The following is a 20,359-nucleotide window of genomic DNA, read 5'->3' on the forward strand; positions in this document are numbered from 1 at the left end:
TACAGCCTGCAGAACTGTGAGCCAATTAAGCCTCTTTTCTTACAAATTACCCAGCCTTGGGTATTACTCTACAGCCATGCGAGAATGGCCTAACACAGGTGGTAAGAGAAGTCCGTGTGGGGGTGTCGGGAGGCTGGGAACAGCGGCACCCCTGGATGGTTCGATGGGCCGGTGCGTCCTGGGAGGTCCTGAGCCATCTGACTATGGAGTCAGTGATGGAAACCACGGGGGAAAGGAAAGGTCAGAGTGAGCCCGCAGAAGGGAGAGCCTCTTCATGACAGGTCCGTGAGGTGACTCAGATGCACAGGGGTAGGACACGGGATTCTCTTCAGTGAAAACTACTTTGTGAGGCCTTAACGCCATTTCTCTGGTACAGATGGGGGTCTGAGGAACCAAGTGCTCCGCCTGAACGAGGACGACCTGGAGAGGTCTGTTGCCTGAATGAGAGTCACTGAGTTTACACTGCAGGAGAGCAGCTCCCAAGACCAAGGCCCTGCGATTCCCAGAGGCCGTTGGACTGCCGCATCCCTTGGCGTGAACGGTGGGCGTGGAGAAGGACCCAGAGTCTGGAGCCTACATCCTGGAGGACTGTGTATCTTGGGAGGGGCCTGGGCTTGTTTGTACTTTCGTTGTTTGACTTGCTGCTTGCTTAATGGTAGTTTCCTGAACAAGGTCCTGTTTTACCCCAAGGGCCCTGAACTTTGGTTAAACACAAACAAGCCCCAAGAAAAGGGAAAGCGAAAACCAGAGGCACTGGAGGAATCACAACAAAAAGCACCTTGAGAAGCACCTACAAGACAGCAGCGCAGCGTGGCCAGCTCCCTGCCTCAAGCACCAGGCAGGCTAACCCAGGTTCCGAGAGGGGGCAGGTCAACACTGGATAAAATAAACTCCAGGAGGCCGGGCATAGTGGCTTACGCCTGTAATCCCAGCACTTTGGGAGGCTGAGGCGGGTGGATCACTCAAGGTCAGGAGTTCAAGACCAGCCTGGCCAACATGGTGAAACCCCATCTCTACTAAAATACAAAAATTAGCCAGGTGTGGTGGTGGGCACCTGTAATCCCAGCTACTCGGGAGACTGAGGCAGGAGAATCACCTGAACCCAGGAGGCAGAGGTTGCAGTGAGCCGAGATCGTACCATTGCACTCTAGCCTAGGTGACAGAGCAAGACTCCATCTCAAAAAAAAAAAAAAAAAGGAAACTCAAGGAAAGGAAATGCAAAGGGTGGAGAGAGGAAGAAAAATGTTGTTTACCAAACCAAGGCTGGTTCCAGAACTCCAGCTGATATAGCCCAGACTTCTAATCCAAAAGGAAGACCATTCTGGCCAGACAGGTGGTCACCATTAGATTCTTACTGCTTGACCCAACAGGTGCAGAGGCGTGTCTGTGTCTGTCTGTGTAAGAACACGTTTGAATGCTGTACAAGGCACATATGTGAACATTGTACCACATGTACAGCTTTCAAACATGCTCTTATATTCTCCCAGCCCTTTAGGGGGAATGTCTCCTACATACATTTATGCTTTGTGCCTTCCTACTTATGAAATTAACCCATCATTGTCACACTTGCTGATATGCATGCTGTATGCCCATAGCATGCCAGGGTCTGTATACAGTGCAACCTTGTAGTTTCAATGCAGTGATAACATATCCCTCACATTTGTAATCATGGGTTATTCCTTGATTACAAGGATTAATTCCAAGATTCCAAGATTTTCAAGGTTGAAAGGCCTGTGTCAAACAGTTCCTGAGTCACGCATGTTCCTTCAAGGGCATCCTATCTGCCAGAGGTGTCCGGTCGAATGGGACAACAGTGGTGTGTACCAGGGGAATACACAGAAGGTCAGGGCTCGAATTCCAGTCCTACGGTGCACCAGCTCCATGATCATGAACGCGGCTCCAGCTCCGTGATCGTGAACGCTGCACCAGCTCCGTGATCGTGAACGTGAACGTTGCCCACTGGTGACAAAGGTGAAACTCTTGGCCAATCCAATGGTTTTGTGTCAGTCAGTGCTCTGGGTTACATCAGAGCTGACCAGTCCTTAACGAGGACCAGAAAGTGTTTCAAATGGGGCGGCTGGGCCTCTGATTCTAAGAAACAATCTTGAGAGGGCTGGCATGAGAACCCTGGGGTGCAGTGGGGCGCAGCAGGCTTTGTTTGAATCCCAAAGGCCCACATCACGTGGACAGGACTGACCGGTTCCTGCGTGGCATTCTCCTTTTCAGGTTGAAGGCTGGGGCTCTGATCTTCCCGTTTAACATTCTCTGTGGGAGATGCTGAGTCTCCGCTTGATCAGGAATGGCTTCATGAGAGGGATGGACTTCAGGTGAGGTTTTAGGGCAAGTGCAGATGCAACTTCCACACACTCCATGCTCAAGAACAAAGGTGCCTGAACATGTACTAATGAATACACTCAAAGTTACTCATGCTAGACAAACATTTTGGCTCTTGCTAAATGACATAGTGGTTCTGGCCAACCATGATGAAATTTGAATGACTTATTAGAACAGTCAAAACTGCCAGATTGGCCACTTTTAATTGGCCATTTTTCACCATTTAAACACAACCCAGGTCTAGTTGAATGGCAAATGCAGTGAGTCACCTAATCCCAGTCTGTGTGATGGAAAGTGGATGTCAGCCCATGGAGACGGTAGCTCAGTCTTCTGCTTATGATGTTGACTGAGCCCAATCTACAGGGCAAGAGCAAGTCATTCCTGCCCCTGCCGCTTCAGAGAAGAGTGCCCCACAAAGCTTCCCTCTGCTTAGCAGAGAGGAGTCAGGAAGGTCCATCACTCCTTGGTGTCTTGTCCTGTTGTGGACACCTCTTCCCTGCGGGAAACGTCCTGCCTCAAAAGGGTGACACTTCTGTTCAGTACCAAGTGTCACTGACTCCAGGGTGCAATTGCAGGGTGGGGAATCGGAAGCTGCAACCCCCCAAATGGAACAGCCCAACGGGTTCACCTTGCCCACTGCCAAATTACCAAGACAGCATAATTGCAGTAGAGAAAGAGTAATTTACGCAGAGCTTGTGTGCGGAAGACTGGAGTTTTATTATTCAAATCAGTCTCCCTGAAAACTTGAGGATCAGAGTTTTTAAGGATAATTTGGTGAGTAGAGGCTCGGGAAGTGGGGAGTGTTGATTGGTCGGGTTGGAGATGGAATCAGAGGGGGTCGAAGTGGGGTTTTCTTGCTGTCTTCTGTTCCTGGGTGGGATCGCAGAACTGGTTGAGACAAATACCAGTCTGGGAGGTGTCAGCTGGTACATCAGAATTCAGGGTCTGCAATATCTCAAGCACTGATCCCAGATTTTACAACAGTGATGTTATTCCCAGGAGCAACGTGGGGAGGTTTAGAATCTTGCAGCCTCCAGCTGCATGACTCCTAAATCATAATTCTAATCTTGTGGCTAATTTGTTAGTCCCCAGGCAGGAAGGGGGTTTGTTTTGGGAAAGGACTGTTATCATCTCTGTTTCAAAGCTAAACCATAAACTAAGTTACTCCTAGAGTTAGTCTGGCCTACGGCCAGGAATGAACAAGGACAGCTTGGAGGTTAGAAACAAGATGGAGTCAGTTAGGTCAAATCTCTTTCACTGTAATAATTGTCTCAGTTATAATCTTTGCAAAGGTGGTTTTAAAAATATTGCTCCTAGACCCCAAATGTCTGAAGAATTGGCCTTAGCATGTTACTATATTATCAATATTTTGCCAGTCAGCAGAAAACAAAAAGGGGAGTGGAAGTCTGGACCGTCCATCTTGGGTGGTGTTAGTGTTGGTGTCGGTAGTGGTGGTGGTGTCGGTAGTGGTGGTGGTGGAAGTGGAGGTGATGGTAGGAATGATTGTTACAGTGGTGTTGATGTTGAAGGTGTCAGTGTTGGTGGTGGAATGGTGGTGATCATGGTGGCAGTGATGGGGTGGCAACAGTGGTGGTTGGGGTGATGGTGGTAATCATGGTGACTATGTATGGTATTGGTGGTGGTAGTAAAAGTGATGCTGGAGGTCGTGGTGGTAGTATTGATATTGGCAGTGTTAGTTGTGGTTATTATGGTGCTGCTGAAGGTGGTGATAGAGATGGTGATAGTGGTGATGGTGATTGTGATGGTGGTGGTATTGACATTGGCAGTATTGCTGATGGTGATGCTGGTGGTGATGATGGTAGAGATGATGGTGATTTCCATGGTGGATGTGTTGATGAAGGTGGTGACTGTTGTGGTGGTGGTACTGATATTGATATTGTGTTGGTGGTGGTGGTATTGATATTGACAGTAATCCTGATGGTGGTACTGATGGTGATGGGAAAGGTGGTGGTGATTTTGACAGTGGATGTGTTGTTGAAGAAAGTGGTGATTGATACGGTGATGGTAGTGGTTACTGCGGTGGTGCTGGAGGGCAGTTGTAGAGATGATGTTAAAGGTGGTGATGGCAATGGTGGTGAAGCTGGTGGTGACACAGATGGTCATGGTGGTAGTGGTGGAGCTGGTGGTGATGGAAGTGGTCGTGGTGGTTGATATGGTTTGGATCTGTGTCCCCACCCAAATCTTACGTGGAATTGAAATCCCCAGTGTTGGAGGTGGGGCCTGGTGGGAGGTAATTGAATCATGGGGGCAGATTTCCCCCTTTGGTGCTGTTCTCATGATAGAGTTCTCATGAGATCTGGTTGTTTAAAAGTGTGTAGCACCTCCTGCTTCTCTCTCTCTTCCTCCTGCTCTGGCCATGTAAGATGTGCCTGCTTCCGAACTTCACCTTCCACCGTAATTGTAAATTTCCTGAGGCCTCTCCAGCCATGTTTCCTGTACAGCCTACAGAACCATCAGCCAATTAAACCTCTTTTTTTTATAAATTACTCAGTCTCAGGGGTTTATGGCAGTGCAAGAATGGACTAATACAGTGGTGGTGGTGGAGGTGGAAGTGGAGGTGTTAGTGGTGATGAAGCTAGTGGTGGCAGAGATGGTGACAGTGGTGGTCATGGTGGTGGAGGTGGAGCTGGTGATGATGGAGGTGGAGGTGTTAGTGGTGGTGACGCTGGTGGTGGTAGAGGTGGTTGTGGTGGTGGGGGTGTTTGTGGTGATGAAGCTGGTGGTGGTGGAGGTGGTTGTGGTGGTGCAGGTGTTAGTGGTGATGAAGCTGGTGGTGGTGGAGGTGGTTGTGGTGGTGCAGGTGTTAGTGGTGATGAAGCTGGTGGTGGTGGAGGTTGTGGTGGTGCAGGTGTTAGTGGTGGTGAAGCTGGTGGTGGTGGAGGTGGTTATGGTGGTGGTGGAAGTGGAGCTGTTAGTGGTGATGAAGCTGCTGGTGGTGGTGGAGGTGGTTATGATGGTGGTGGGGGTGTTAGTGGGATGAAGCTGGTGGTGGTGGTGGAGGTGGTTACGGTGGTGGTGGGGGTGTTAGTGGTGATGAAGCTGGTGGTGGTGGTGGAGGTGGTTACGGTGGTGGTGGGGGTGTTAGTGGTGATGAAGCTGGTGGTGGTGGTGGAGGTGGTTACGGTGGTGGTGGAGGTGGAGCTGTTAGTGATGGTAAAGCTGGTGGTGGTGGTGGAGGTGGTTATGGTGGTGGTGGTGGAGGTGGAGCTGTTAGTGGTGGTAAAGCTGGTGGTGGTGGAGGTGGTTACGATGGTGGCGGAGGTGTTAGTGATGGTAAAGCTGGTGGTGGTGGAGGTGGTTACGATGGTGGCGGAGGTGTTAGTGATGGTAAAGCTGGTGGTGGTGGAGGTGGTTATGATGGTGGTGGAGGTGTTAGTGATGGTAAAGCTGGTGGTGGTGGAGGTGGTTATGGTGGTGGTGGTGGAGGTGGAGCTGTTAGTGGTGGTAAAGCTGGTGGTGGTGGAGGTGGTTATGGTGGTGGTGGGGGTGTTAGTGGTGATGAAGCTGGTGGTGGTGGAGATGGTTATGGAGGTGGAGATGTTAGTGGTGGTGACGCTGGTGGTGGTGGAGGTGGTTGTGGTGGTGGAGGTGTTAGTGATGGTAAAGCTGGTGATGGTGGAGGTGGTTATGGTGGTGGTGGGGGTGTTAGTGGTGATGAAGCTGGTAGAGGTGGTTATGGTGGTGGTTGTGGTGGCGGAGGTGTTAGTGGTGATGAAGCTGGTGGTGGAGTGGTTACGGTGGTGGTGGGGTGTTAGTGGTGATGAAGTTGGTGGTGGAGGTGGTTATGGTGGTGGTGGTGGAGGTGGAGCTGTTAGTGATGGTAAAGCTGGTGGTGGTGGAGGTGGTTACGGTGGTGGTTGGGGTGTTAGTGGTGATGAAGCTGGTGGTGGAGGTGGTTATGGTGGTGGTGGTGGAGGTGGAGCTGTTAGTGATGGTAAAGCTGGTGGTGGTGGAGGTGGTAGTAGAGGTGATGGTGGTTATGGTGATGGTGGTGGAGGTGGTAGTAGAGGTGGTGACGGTTACGGTGATGGTGGTGGGGGTGGTAGAGGTGGTGACGGTGGTGGTGGAGGTGGTAGTAGAGGTGGTGACAGTGGTTACGGTGGTGGTGATGGAGGTGGTAGTAGAGGTGGTGACGGTGGTGGAGGTGGTAGTAGAGGTGGTGACGGTGGTTATGGTGGTGGTAGTAGAGGTGGTGACGGTGGTTATGGTCGTGGTGGTGGAGGTGGTAGTAGAGGTGGTGACGGTGGTTACGGTGATGGTGGAGGTGGTAGTAGAGGTGGTGACGGTGGTTACGGTGATGGTGGTGGAGGTGGTAGTAGAGGTGACAGTGGTGACGGTGGTGGTGGTGGTGGAGGTGGTAGAGGTGGTGACGGTGGTGACGGTGGTGGTGGTGGTGGAGGTGGTAGTAGAGGTGGTGACGGTGGTGACGGTGGTGGTGGTGGTGGAGGTGGTAGTAGAGGTGGTGATGGTGGTTACGGTGGTGGTGGTGGAGGTGGTAGTAGAGGTGGTGACGGTGGTGACGGTGGTGGTGGTGGTGGAGGTGGTAGTAGAGGTGGTGACGGTGGTGACGGTGGTGGTGGTGGTGGAGGTGGTAGTAGAGGTGGTGACGGTGGTTACGGTGGTGGTGGTGGAGGTGGTAGTAGAGGTGGTGATGGTGGTTACGGTGGTGGTGGTGGAGGTGGTGGTGGAGGTGGTAGTAGAGGTGGTGATGGTGGTGACGGTGGTGGTGGTGGTGGTGGAGGTGGTAGTAGAGGTGGTGACAGTGGTGACGGTGGTGGTGGTGGTGGAGGTGGTAGTAGAGGTGGTGACGGTGGTTACGGTGGTGGTGGTGGAGGTGGTAGTAGAGGTGATGACGGTGGTGACGGTGGTGGTGGTGGTGGAGGTGGTAGTAGAGGTGGTGACGGTGGTGACGGTGGTGGTGGTGGAGGTGGTAGTAGAGGTGGTGACGGTGGTTACGGTGATGGTGGTGGAGGTGGTAGTAGAGGTGGTGACGGTGGTGATGGTGATGGTGGTGGAGGTGGTAGTAGAGGTGGTGACGGTGGTTACGGTGATGGTGGTGGAGGTGGTAGTAGAGGTGGTGACGGTGGTGACGGTGATGGTGGTGGAGGTGGTAGTAGAGGTGGTGACGGTGGTTATGGTGATGGTGGTGGAGGTGGTAGTAGAGGTGATGGTGGTTATGGTGATGGTGGAGGTGGTAGTAGAGGTGGTGATGGTGGTTATGGTGGTGGTGGTGGAGGTGGTAGTAGAGGTGGTGATGGTGGTTATGGTGGTGGTGGTGGAGGTGGTAGAGGTGGTGATGGTAGTTGTGGTGGTGGTGGTGGAGGTGGTAGTAGAGGTGGTGATGGTAGTTATGGTGGTGGTGGTGGAGGTGGTAGTAGAGGTGGTGATGGTGGTTATGGTGATGGTGGTGAAGTTGTAACAGAGGTGGAGCTGGTGGTGATGGAAGTGTCAGTGGTGGTGATGCTTCTGTCTGCACACCCCCTTTCCCATTTAGGCAAACAGCACTGCCATTTTTATCTGTGGGACTTCTGCCCTTGAACCCTTTTCCCTCAGGACAGGCCGCCTGGTAAAAGCTCATGGCATATGCAGGCCAGCAAATGCTCTCTCCCTAGGATGTGAGTCATGCATGGAGTGACACAGGAGGAGATGACCAGAGCTGCCTCAGGCCTGCAGCAGCACCCGGGCCTACCTGTATTAGTTCGTTCTCACACTGCTATAAAGAAATACCCGAGACTGGGTAATCTATAAAGAAAAGAGGTTTAATTGACCAGCAGTTCCTCAGGCTATACAGGAAGCAAGGTGGCCTGTGCTTCTGGGGAGGCCTCGGGAAACTTATAATCATGGCGGGAGATGAAGGGGGAGCAGGCACGTCTTACGTGGCTGGAGCAGGAGGAAAAGAGAGACAGGGGAGGTGCCACACACTTTAAAACAACCAGATCTCACAAGAACTCACTGCTGCCAAGACCACACCAAGGGGGATGGTGTTAAACCATGATAAACCACCTGCACGATCCAGTCACTTCCCACCAGGTCCCACCTCCAACAGTGGGGATTGTAATTCAACATGAGATTTGGGTGGGGACACAGATCCAAACCGCGTCACTGCCAATGAGTGCCGAGGCCTGAGTCCCATGCTCAGGTCTGCATCTGCATCTTTTCCTGACTCTGGGGGCTCCCTACCTTCCAATAAAGTCTTTTGTGGGCCCAGTTGCCAGACCCTTTCAGTCACCTGCATTGAGAGACTTGGTGACCTATGTAAGTCGGCAGGCCTCAGTCTTACTGTTATTAATAAACAGTCCAGCCATTGGTCATAAGAAAAATATCTAATTCCATAAAGCACTGACTAGGTGCCAGTGATTATGACAATAGTTAGGCGCCATTCTCATTCGCATTCCACACATGAGGAGACCAAGGCTGAGGTCTAAATCATCTTCCCAAGACCCCCACAGCCAGTAAGTGCTGGGTTCAGGGTTCAAATCCACTCGGTCTCACTCCAGAGTTCAAGGTCCCATTCTTGCCATCCCAATTCACCGAATTCTCCATTTGTGGATTCTATTAGCCTGAAGCCAGCACTTCTGAGGCCTCCTAACCCTAGCTGGGAGGGCAGCCAGCCCACTCAGCGGGGAGGTGACTGGCTATTATTCAGGGTGTGGGTGCAGAGGTGTCTGGCATCCGAGACATTTTGTTGCTTCTTTTACTGAGGCAGAGGGAGGGAGAAGCAACATGTGATAATCTCACCTCACCAGCATTGCAACTTAGCAAAAGTCATACTCTCCCGGCACACTGGTTAATGAATCTGCTGGAAGACATCTTATTCTATGGGACTTTCTCAGAATGTTCTAGACGGTACTCACAGGTCTCCCGGCAAAGCAATAGAAAAACCAAGCCAGAGTCTTGGGAGTTGCCCCCACTCCTGGCCATTCACACCAACATCTGTGCCTCCCCAGGGGGCTGGCCACTGCCCAGTTCACTCCATGCCTGCTATACCCACAAGCCACTAAGCCTGAGGAGGAGAACATCTGGCCTGCCTGGAAGCAGGCTCTTCCCCAGACCAGGGGCAAACACCGTGGAGCTTCCCGTCAGCTCTCCAGCCAGCTCTGCTCTCAGCGGGTTGGAGGCAACAACCTGTGGCCGGAACATGGCCTGATGTGCCAGCCTCCCAAGTAGCTGGGACTACAGGCATGTGCCACCACACCCAGCTAATTTTTGTATTTTTTTTGTAGAGATGCGGTTTCACCACATTGCCCAGGCTGGTAACTTCTGAGCTCTAGCAATCTGCCTGTCTTGGCCTCCCAAAGTGCTGGGATTATAGAAACGCGCCACCGCACTGGCCTATTATTTATATTTGATATAGCATTTAACAGAAATTTGTTATGTGATAATTTTTCACCTTTTGCTAAGTTGAAATGTTTTATTTTATTTTTTTGAGATGGAGTCTTGCTCCGCCACCCAGGCTGGAGTGCGGTGGCACAATCTCGGCTCACTGCAAGCTCCGCCTCCCGGGTTCACTCCATTCTCCTGCCTCAGTCTCCCAAGTAGCTGGGACTACAGGCGCCCGCCACCAAGCCCTGCTAATTTTTTTGTATTTTTAGTAGAGATGGGGTTTCACCATGTTAGCCAGGATGGTCTCTATCTCCTGACCTCATGATCCGCCCGCCCTCGGCCTCCCAAAGTGCTAGGATTACAGGCATGAGCTACCGCGCCCAGCCAAAATGTTTTATTTTTAAAACAATCTGTTAGAGACACAAACTAAGGTATTTGTGGGTCAAATTAGGTAAAGTCTGGGATTTGCTATAAAATATTCTAGCAACAAAAACAACAAAAGGTGAAGATCAATGAGATTGGTTGTACTATTTTCTCTAATTTTAAAAATATATTTAAACATAAGCCAGGCACGGTGGCTCACGCTTGTAATCCCAGCACTTTGGGAGGCCGAGGTGGGTGGACCATGTGAGTCCATGAATTTGAACCAGCCTGGGCAACGTGGCAAAACCCTGACCAAAAAATACAAAAATTAGCCGGGTGTGGTGACACGCACCTATAGTCCCAGCCACCTGGGAGGCTAAGGCAGGAGGATCACTTGAGTCCAGGAAGCCAAGGCTGCAGTGGGCTGAGATCACGCCACTGCACTGGATGACAGAGCAAGACCCTGTCTCAAAAAAAACACTAATTTTTCTGAATACAAGATCAACATAGATTTTTAACTTTTCTAGGCTGGGCGCAGTGGCTCATACCTGTAATCCTAGCACTTTGGGAGACCAAGGTGGGAGGATCACTTGAGCCCAGGAGCTCAAGACCAGCCTGGGCAACATGATGAAAACCCATCTCTATAAGAAGTACAGGCCAGGTGCAGTGGCTCACACCTGTAATCCCAACACTTTGGGAGCCTGAGGCGGGTGGATTACATAAGGTCAGGAGTTCAAGACCAGCCTGACCAATATGGTGAAACCCCCGTCTCTACTAAAACAAATACAAAAATTAGCCAGGCATGGTGGTGTGCGCCTGCAGTCCCAGCTACTTGGGAGGCTGAGACAGGAGAATCACTTGAACCCATGAGGCAGAGGTTGCAGTGAGCTGAGATCACGCCACTGCACTCTGGCCTGGGGTGACAGAGCAAGACTTCGTCTCAAAAAAACCAAAAAAGTATAAAAATTAGGCCGGGCTCAATGGCTCACACTTGTAATCCTAGCACTTTGGGAGGCCGTGGCAGGTGGATCACCTGAGGTCAGGAGTTTGAGACCAGCCTGAACAACCTGGTGAAACCCTGTTTCTACAAAAAATACAAAAATTAGCCAGGTGTGGTGGCGCATACCTGTAATCTCAGCTACCCAGGAGGCTGAGGCAGGAGAATCACTGGAATCCAGGAGGCGGAGGCTGCAGTGAGCTGAGATCACACCATTGCCCTCCAGCCTGGGCAACACAGTGAGACCCTATCTAAAAAAAAAAAAAAATTAACTTTTCTATTCCCTAGCAATAACTAGTTAGATAACACAAGAGTAAAAAAAAAATTCCATTAACAATGGCAAAAAAAATTGATTGTTACATGCTTAGTAATAAACATTACAAAGAATACGAAGACATTTATGAGAAAAAAGAAAACTTCCATGAAGCACATCTTTTTTTTTTTTTTTTGAGACGGAGTCTCACTCTGTCACCCAGGCTGGAGTGCAGTGGCGCGATCTCAGCTCACTGCAAGCTCCGCCTCCTGGGTTCACTCCATTCTCCTGCCTCAGCCTCCCGAGTAGCTGGGACTACAGGCGCCCGCTACCATGCCCGGCTAATTTTTTGTATTTTTAGTAGAGACGAGGTTTCACCGTGTTAGCCAGGATGGTCTCGATCTCCTGACCTCGTGATCCGCCCACCTCGGCCTCCCAAAGTGCTGGGATTACAGGCGTGAGCCACAGCGCCCAGCCGAAGCACATCTTTTTAAAAAAACTAATTAAAGAGATGCCATGCTCATGGCTGGGAAGTTAATGTAAAAACCATCCTCCTCCCCCTCATTAGTTATAACTTTAATGTAATCTCAATCAAAATTGCATGGGATTTTCTAGAACTTGGTAAACTAAAATTCATATGGGGGAGAAGGCAATCATCCTAAAAGTTTTAAAAGCTTACACGATATTTAAAGATCACCCTAAGACTCAGAGAAGATGAAATATCCAGGGAGGGAAGTCAATGTTGGGGCCACTTTTGTCCAAGGTGGTGTTTCCTGGCCTCGACGGTGACCCTGAGAGACTGCGTATGGGGAACGAAGGAGTTGGAGTGTGGAGCTCTCGTGGGCAGGGGTGGAACAGTCCCTGCAAACCTGCCCCATGTGAACTTCAGCCTGGCTTCAAGCCATCCCAATGCTCCCAGAACCCCAAACCCTGAAATTACAGTCAGGCGATTGCAACATTAAAACATGTTTATCTTCTTTAGACAAAATACTCTAAACTGAGATTCTTTAGTTAATAGGTGTGAACATTTTTATGACAACGGATATGTATCAATATGTATTTCAGTGTCATCATGTACTAATGTAAACCAGTTTAATGCTGCCCCAAAACAATCTATACCAATTACACCATCATTTTCCAGAAGTGGGGATTACACTTTTAAAAAACTGCTTTAGTAATTGAAAATAGTAACTGCAGCCTCAGACTCCTGGGCTCAAGAGATCCTTCTGCCCCTGCCCCCCAAGTAGCTGGGACTACAGGTGCACACCATGCCTGGGACAGGTGCACACCATGCCTGGCTTCTCATTTCTGTGCTAATTACATTTGTCAGTTGGCCTGTGAGTGTCCTGACAGTACTGGCTCCAGCAGCAGCTTCTGTTCCTGGCTTCTCAGGTAAGTTCTGATTCTCTGCATTCACCTGTCTCTCCAGTTTTCAGGATAGCAGTTTGCCCCATGACCTCATTTCTCTGATGGATCTGAGAAGAGTTGTTGATTTTCCATTTGCTGAGCTTTTTTCTTGTTGTGGGGACAGCAGTGATAACTTCCAAGCTCTTTACCTGTCAAATCATTATCTTTTGATATTTGAATGGTTTTAGTTTTACATGTGGATTTGTATTCCATCTGGAATATTTCTTTTATGCATTACATAAGGTAGAGAACTAACTTTTCTTAGTGAAAATCTGTCATTCCCCATTTATTTGGGATGGCTCTTCATTATACACAAATATCCCACATAAGTGTGTGTGCTCTGTGCTTCTCGTTCTCTTCCGTTGGCCTATTTGCCTATTCCTAACCACTTCCATACCGTAGCTTTTTAATACACCCTTCAATACTGGGTAGCGCAAACCCCCTCTGATTCTTCCTGGCGATTCTCTCGTGTTGCCTCTCCTCTGTGTTGGAACACATTCCCTCCCTCCTGTCAGATGTTAATTACTTGTGTTCTTTTTCTTTTCTCTGCCAGACTTTCTAGAAGTTTTCTAGTTGTTTTACTCATTTATTTTATCATATCTTTGGGAGTTTTTTTAAATTCATAAATGTATCCTCACATATTTACTCATTTGTTCCCTTTTTAGTTTTCTATTTCTTGCTTCTTGAATTAAATGCTCAATTCTTCTTTATTATACAAATAATACTACTGCATTCTCATTTGGAAAATGTTCAGTCTGTACAGAAACACACAGAGGAAAATGTGAGAGTTCCTTTACTTGCACCCCCACTTCCCAGTCCTCTCCCAGAAGTAAGAACCATCAGCAGTTTTACCCAAACACGCTGCTTACGCTCAAATGTCATTTTTAAAATAAATGACATCATACTCTTTGTACTGTTTTGACTTGCTTTTTTAAAAATTTTACTTTGCATATGACTTAGAGATATTTTTGTATCAGTATAGATATGTTTGCCTCATTTCAGGTAAAGGTTACATAATATTCCCTAGTACAGACAGGCTGTGTTTAAATGATATACTCCATTATTGAAGGATATTTAGCTAGCTTTCCAACAGAAACTCTTCAGATACCTGAAAAACAGTATCTACAAGAAACAACCTTAGCCAGCATGCGGACACATGGACACTTCAGTTGCTGAAACACCGGAATGCTTCCCGATCCATCGGTTGGTAGCAGGCCCCCAATATTCATATTTGACGACAATATGGTTCTCAACTTGGTACACACATCCCGTAAAAGTTCAAACACAAAACACACATGCAAAAAGTGGTGGCTTTCGTGCACCCCAGGAATTACCAATGAAAATGCAGTATGAAAAACCACAAAGTGAGAATCGGAGCTGATTATCTCTACTCCACCCCTCTGTGCAGACACTGTTCTAAAAGGTTTACTCAAGCATTAATTCACTTACTATTCGCAGCAACCCAAGGAGGATGTTCCATTATTATCTCCACTTCACAAACCGGCCCATAGTCACATCTCTACTGAGTGGGAGAGCCAGCAAGGTTGCCAGACAGCCCGGCTCCCGCAGATCTGTCTTCTGCATTGAAAACATCATATTTACAGCAGCTACCATATTCTGAGGCATGTTCCTAATGCCAAATGTGTAAGACGGAGGAAATCACATTCACTTAAGGGCATTATTTACTGGTGTTTGATAACCTCTCCCAAATCCACCCTTGGATGACACCCACAAAGCCCTAGGCCAGGAGTCTGCCAGGACTCAGGCGGCAGGTCTCTCTTAGCCCACGAGGTCTGGGCCTCACTGGGATGGCAGTGGGAAACCTGGCATTCAGGGTAATGTGTCATGGGCACCCAGAAGACGCTCCCACTATAAAACTTTGGGAAATAAAGCAGTGAGGAGATAGCCATCCCCAACAGGTACCCCAGTGCTCACTCCCCATGGGCAGCAGGTGCTGCGAACACTGAAGAAACGGTGCCTGATTCAACAAGGACAGAAAGACCCTGGAGCGCAGAGACCAGGCATCATTGCTAACCACTAAAGCAACGAGGGCACTGCCAGCTGACAACCAAGAGGAACTATGGGAGTCTCCACCTGGAGCACAGAGACCAGGCATCACCGCTAACCACTAAAGCAACGAGGGCACTGCCAGCTGACAACCAAGAGGAACTATGGGAGTCTCCACCCGGAGCACAGAGACCAGGCATCACCGCTAACCACTGAAGCAACGAGGGCACTGCCAGCTGACAACTAAGAGGACCCACAGGAGTCTCCAGGGGTTACTCACCAGCCCCAGGGCCGAGAACCTAAACAGCCAGGCAGTCTACCACATGCTTACCTGGTCAATATAACCAGAGCAACTCCAGGCCTAGCAAGTGAGGTCTCACTTAGGCCTAACAATGAAGTTACAGCTTCTCACCCATTTCCTAAGGAATCATCCAACACACAGAGCCTGGGGCTTCAGGAAGGATACAGATCATTTCACCAGCACGCGCTCTTTTAACTCCCTTCTCTTTCCCAAAGGGTCTGTGGCCATTTGCCAGAGAGCCTGGGCCTGGGAAGGCTGGCGTGAAGGGTGTCAGGGAATCTAGGACAAAGACCAGACTAATTCTAGCCCCTGCGAGGCAGGACACCGCAATGTCCTCCGGTCACAGTGGGCCTCCAAGCCTATGCTACATTATTTCTCAGGCACCCAGGTGTGTGGCTGGAATATTAACCCTCAATACTGTGCAGAACTACCTCTCAGTTCCCCAATAGGAGGAACACCTATTCAGGCATGAAGAGCAAGGTGACGTCTTAGAGCTCTCCCTCCTTACTTAAATATTAAATCAAAAGCAAGACCATGGATAAGCAATCTGTGGTATATTTTAAAAATGGAATATTGCTCTATAATGAAAAGAAACGAATTACTAATGCGTGCAACAAATGGGTGAATCTTAACAGTAGTGTGCTGGGTGAGGGAAGCAGACACGAGTGCCTACTGTGCGCTTCCCTCACGAAGCCCGAGAACAGACAGAGCCACCTCATGGAGACAGAAACCTGAATACTGTGCGTCGCATGGGAAAGGGCAGGCGAGTGCTTCCTGGCGTGGCAGAAACGTTCCCCAGCTTGACTGGAGCACCGGTCATGTGGTTGAACACACTGTTCAAACTCATCAAACTGTGCTTAATATCAGTGTATTTTGTAGTGTAAATTTCTATTCAAGTGACGTCAATTTTTCTGGTATTTCAGAAATTTGCACACCACAATGACTGAACGCTGCCAGTGGGGATTCCTGTCACCGGCCTGGCCCCAGTGTATCTTCAAGAATGACTCGTCTGGCACAGCGGGAGCAGGTGGTGGATACGGGGGCCACTGTTCCTCCAGTCTGGGATTCTTACCGGACAAATTAACACAGTACAGTCCCTGGTATGAGGCTTGTACCTAAGAATCTAACAAATTGTCTTTTCTATCCCAATTAAGAGAAAGCACTAGAAACTACTCCTTTTCTCAGCAGAGTCATGGTGCAGACTGCAGCTTTGTCTCAGGCTATGACACTCCGGCTTACTGTCAGGACTCAAACCAAACAGGACGCCTGGTCAGGCCTCCCTCTCCTCAACTTCCTCTCTCAGCATCGAAATCGCAGCGCACCTCTCCCACCCTCAGGGGCCCACTGCCCAGTGACACCTGCCCAGCCTCCTCCTGGTGGCTGAGGGGCACCGCCTCAGCACCCACCTCAGCACCCCCAGGTCTGCCCCTCTTTGGGCAGGTCTCTGCCTCCTCCTCTGCCCCACACCCACCTGCTCCATCCCCGCCCCACCCCAGTTCCCGTATGGCGGATGCTGTCCTGCAGCTCAGAGCCCAGCTCACCCTGAAAATCTCCAAGGCCCAGCCAGGGGTCTGGCCCAGGCTTGCAGCCCACCCGGAGGAGCCCAGGGGACCTCTCGCCTCTGCCTGAGCCACGCAGGCTTCATCTTCCGTGGATGAAGAGCTCAGCCTGGCCAGAGCCTCCCCATGCTCCGCACTAAGACGTGCTTCTGAGACACCATCCGGCAGGACAGGCTTTCAGTTGCCAAGGGCCCCACAGGCTGTCCCTGCTTCTGGAACTCTCTTCCCCTGGCCGGCCCCTCGTCCTTCAGCAGGAGGAAAACACTCTTTCACACGAGCCCTCCTTATCTACCAGCCTGGGCTGCACCCGCAAAGGGTCTGTGTTTCGGGTTCCAGTGTGTGGCGGCGTGTGGTGATGTGTGGTGGCATGTGGTGATGTGTGGCGGCGTGTGGTGATGTGTGGCAGCATGTCACAGTGCTCCAAGCTGTGAGTCGGGCGGCAGCGTGTGGTGATGTGTGGCGGCGTGTGGTGATGTGTGGCGGCGTGTGGTGATGTGTGGCGGCGTGTGGTGATGTGTGGCGGCGTGTGGTGATGTGTGGCGGCGTGTCACAGTGCTCCAAGCTGTGAGTCGGGCGGCAGCGTGTGGTGATGTGTGGCAGCGTGTGGTGATGTGTGGCAGCGTGTGGTGATGTGTGGCGGCGTGTCACAGTGCTCCAAGCTGTGAGTCGGGCGGCAGCGTGTGGTGATGTGTGGCGGCGTGTGGTGATGTGTGGCGGCGTGTGGTGATGTGTGGCGGCGTGTGGTGATGTGTGGCGGCGTGTGGTGATGTGTGGCGGCGTGTGGTGATGTGTGGCGGCGTGTGGTGATGTGTGGCGGCGTGTGGTGATGTGTGGCGGCGTGTGGTGATGTGTGGTGGCGTGTCACAGTGCTCCAAGCTGTGAGTCGGGCGGCAGCGTGTGGTGATGTGTGGCAGCGTGTGGTGATGTGTGGCAGCGTGTGGTGATGTGTGGCGGCGTGTCACAGTGCTCCAAGCTGTGAGTCGGGCGGCAGCGTGTGGTGATGTGTGGCGGCGTGTGGTGATGTGTGGCGGCGTGTGGTGATGTGTGGCGGCGTGTGGTGATGTGTGGCGGCGTGTGGTGATGTGTGGCGGCGTGTCACAGTGCTCCAAGCTGTGAGTCGGGCGGCAGCGTGTGGTGATGTGTGGCAGCGTGTGGTGATGTGTGGTGGCATGTGGTGATGTGTGGCGGCGTGTGGTGATGTGTGGCGGCGTGTGGTGATGTGTGGCGGCGTGTGGTGATGTGTGGCGGCGTGTCACAGTGCTCCAAGCTGTGAGTCGGGCGGCAGCGTGTGGTGATGTGTGGCGGCATGTGGTGATGTGTGGCGGCGTGTGGTGATGTGTGGCGGCGTGTGGTGATGTGTGGCGGCGTGTGGTGATGTGTGGCGGCGTGTCACAGTGCTCCAAGCTGTGAGTCGGGCGGCAGCGTGTGGTGATGTGTGGCAGCGTGTGGTGATGTGTGGCAGCGTGTGGTGATGTGTGGCGGCGTGTCACAGTGCTCCAAGCTGTGAGTCGGGCGGCAGCGTGTGGTGATGTGTGGCGGCGTGTGGTGATGTGTGGCGGCGTGTGGTGATGTGTGGCGGCGTGTGGTGATGTGTGGCGGCGTGTGGTGATGTGTGGCGGCGTGTGGTGATGTGTGGCGGCGTGTGGTGATGTGTGGCGGCGTGTGGTGATGTGTGGCGGCGTGTCACAGTGCTCCAAGCTGTGAGTCGGGCGGCAGCGTGTGGTGATGTGTGGCAGCGTGTGGTGATGTGTGGCGGCGTGTGGTGATGTGTGGCGGCGTGTGGTGATGTGTGGCGGCGTGTGGTGATGTGTGGCGGCGTGTGGTGATGTCTGGCGGCGTGTGGTGATGTGTGGCGGCGTGTCACAGTGCTCCAAGCTGTGAGTTGGGCGGCAGCGTGTGGTGATGTGTGGCAGCGTGTGGTGATGTGTGGCGGCGTGTGGTGATGTGTGGCGGCGTGTGGTGATGTGTGGCGGCGTGTGGTGATGTGTGGCGGCGTGTGGTGATGTGTGGCGGCGTGTGGTGATGTGTGGCGGCGTGTGGTGATGTGTGGCGGCGTGTGGTGATGTGTGGCGGCGTGTGGTGATGTGTGGCGGCGTGTGGTGATGTGTGGCGGCGTGTGGTGATGTGTGGCGGCGTGTCACAGTGCTCCAAGCTGTGAGTCGGGCGCCTTCCCTGGTGCTGCTCTCTCGGAAAGCTCTTCCTGCATTTCCTGCAGTCCAGGAAGTTCTCATCGGGACTGGCAGGGAGTTTGGAATTTTGAGTTTTTAAGAATCAGTTAGACATTTATGCAGCCAAAAGACATATGAAAAAATGCTCATCATCACTGGCCATCAGAGAAATGCAAATCAAAACCACAATGAGATACCATCTCACACCAGTTAGAATGGCAATCATTAAAAAGTCAGGAAACAACAGGTGCTGGAGAGGATGTGGAGAAATAGGAACACTTTTGCACTGTTGGTGGGACTGTAAACTAGTTCAACCCTTGTGGAAGACAGTGTGGCGATTCCTCAGGGATCTAGAACTAGAAATACCATTTGACCCAGCCATCCCATTACTGGGTATATACCCAAAGGATTATAAATCATGCTGCTATAAGGACACATGCACACGTATGTTTATTGCGGCCCTATTCACAATAGCAAAGACTTGGAACCAACCCAAATGTCCAACAATGATAGACTAGATTAAGAAAATGTGGCACATATACACCATGGAATACTATGCAGCCATAAAAAATGATGAGTTCATGTCCTTTGTAGGGACATGGATGAAATTGGAAATCATCATTCTCAGTAAACTATCGCAAGGACGAAAAACCAAACACCGCATGTTCTCACTCATAGATGGGAACTGAACAATGAGAACACATGGACACAGGAAGGGGAACATCACACTCTGGGGACTGTTGTGGGGTGGGGGGAGGGAATAGCATTAGGAGATATGCCTAATGCTAAATGATGAGTTAATGGGTGCAGCACACCAGCATGGCACATGTATACCTATGTAACTAACCTGCACATTGTGCACATGTACCCTAAAACTTAAAGTATAATAATAATTAAAAAAAAAAAAAAAGAATGTCAGGGAGATGGAAGTCACAGTATTTTGTAAGTTGATCTTAGAAGTGATTTCTGGCTGGTCACAGTGGCTCACGCCTGTAATCCTTGCACTTTGGGAGGCTGAGGTGGAAGAATCACTTGAAGCCAGGAGTTCAAGACCAGGCTGGGCAATACAGCAAGACCGTATCTCTACAAAAGATAAGAAAATTAGCCAAGCATGGTAGCACATGCCTGTAGTACTAGCTACTCTGGGGACTGAGGTGAGAGGACAGCTTGAGCCCAGGAGTTTGAGGTAACAGTGAGCTATGATGGTGCCACTGCACCCCAGCCTGGGTGACAGAGCAAAGCCCTGTCTCTAATAAATAAACAAATAATTTTAAAAAGAAAAAAAAAAGAATCAGTTACCAACATATAAAATTCAGAGGATTTCAAACAAAACTTAAGGCTTCTGTCTTCTCTTGGAACATAAGCCCATCATCTGGAGCCCACACTGTCTGCCCCTCAGAGGGCTGGGGACCCCCACTCACCCTACCTGGCCAGCTGTACCCCAAGTACCAGCTGGGACCCAGGTTCCTCCTAGTGCAGAAATAATGGGGAGCTGATTAAACCGTTCAGCAGAAGCTCCAGCCACTCAGTGTTTTCTCAGAATCACTGCACTTGTAAAAGGAGACCTAGGAGAGACAGCCATGCTTAGATTGGAGCAATACGTTGCTAACAAAGAATTTCAGGCAT

General features: G+C 50.7%; 1 pseudogene; it reads right to left on the reverse strand.

Moving 5' to 3' along the window:
* Positions 1 to 3,840: 3,840 nt before the first annotated feature.
* Positions 3,841 to 9,495, reverse strand: LOC134730798 (basic proline-rich protein-like; annotated as a pseudogene).
* Positions 9,496 to 20,359: the final 10,864 nt, after the last annotated feature.

The sequence above is a fragment of the Pan paniscus genome, chromosome 6, assembly GCF_029289425.2.
Source record: "Pan paniscus chromosome 6, NHGRI_mPanPan1-v2.0_pri, whole genome shotgun sequence".
NCBI lineage: Eukaryota > Metazoa > Chordata > Mammalia > Primates > Hominidae > Pan > Pan paniscus.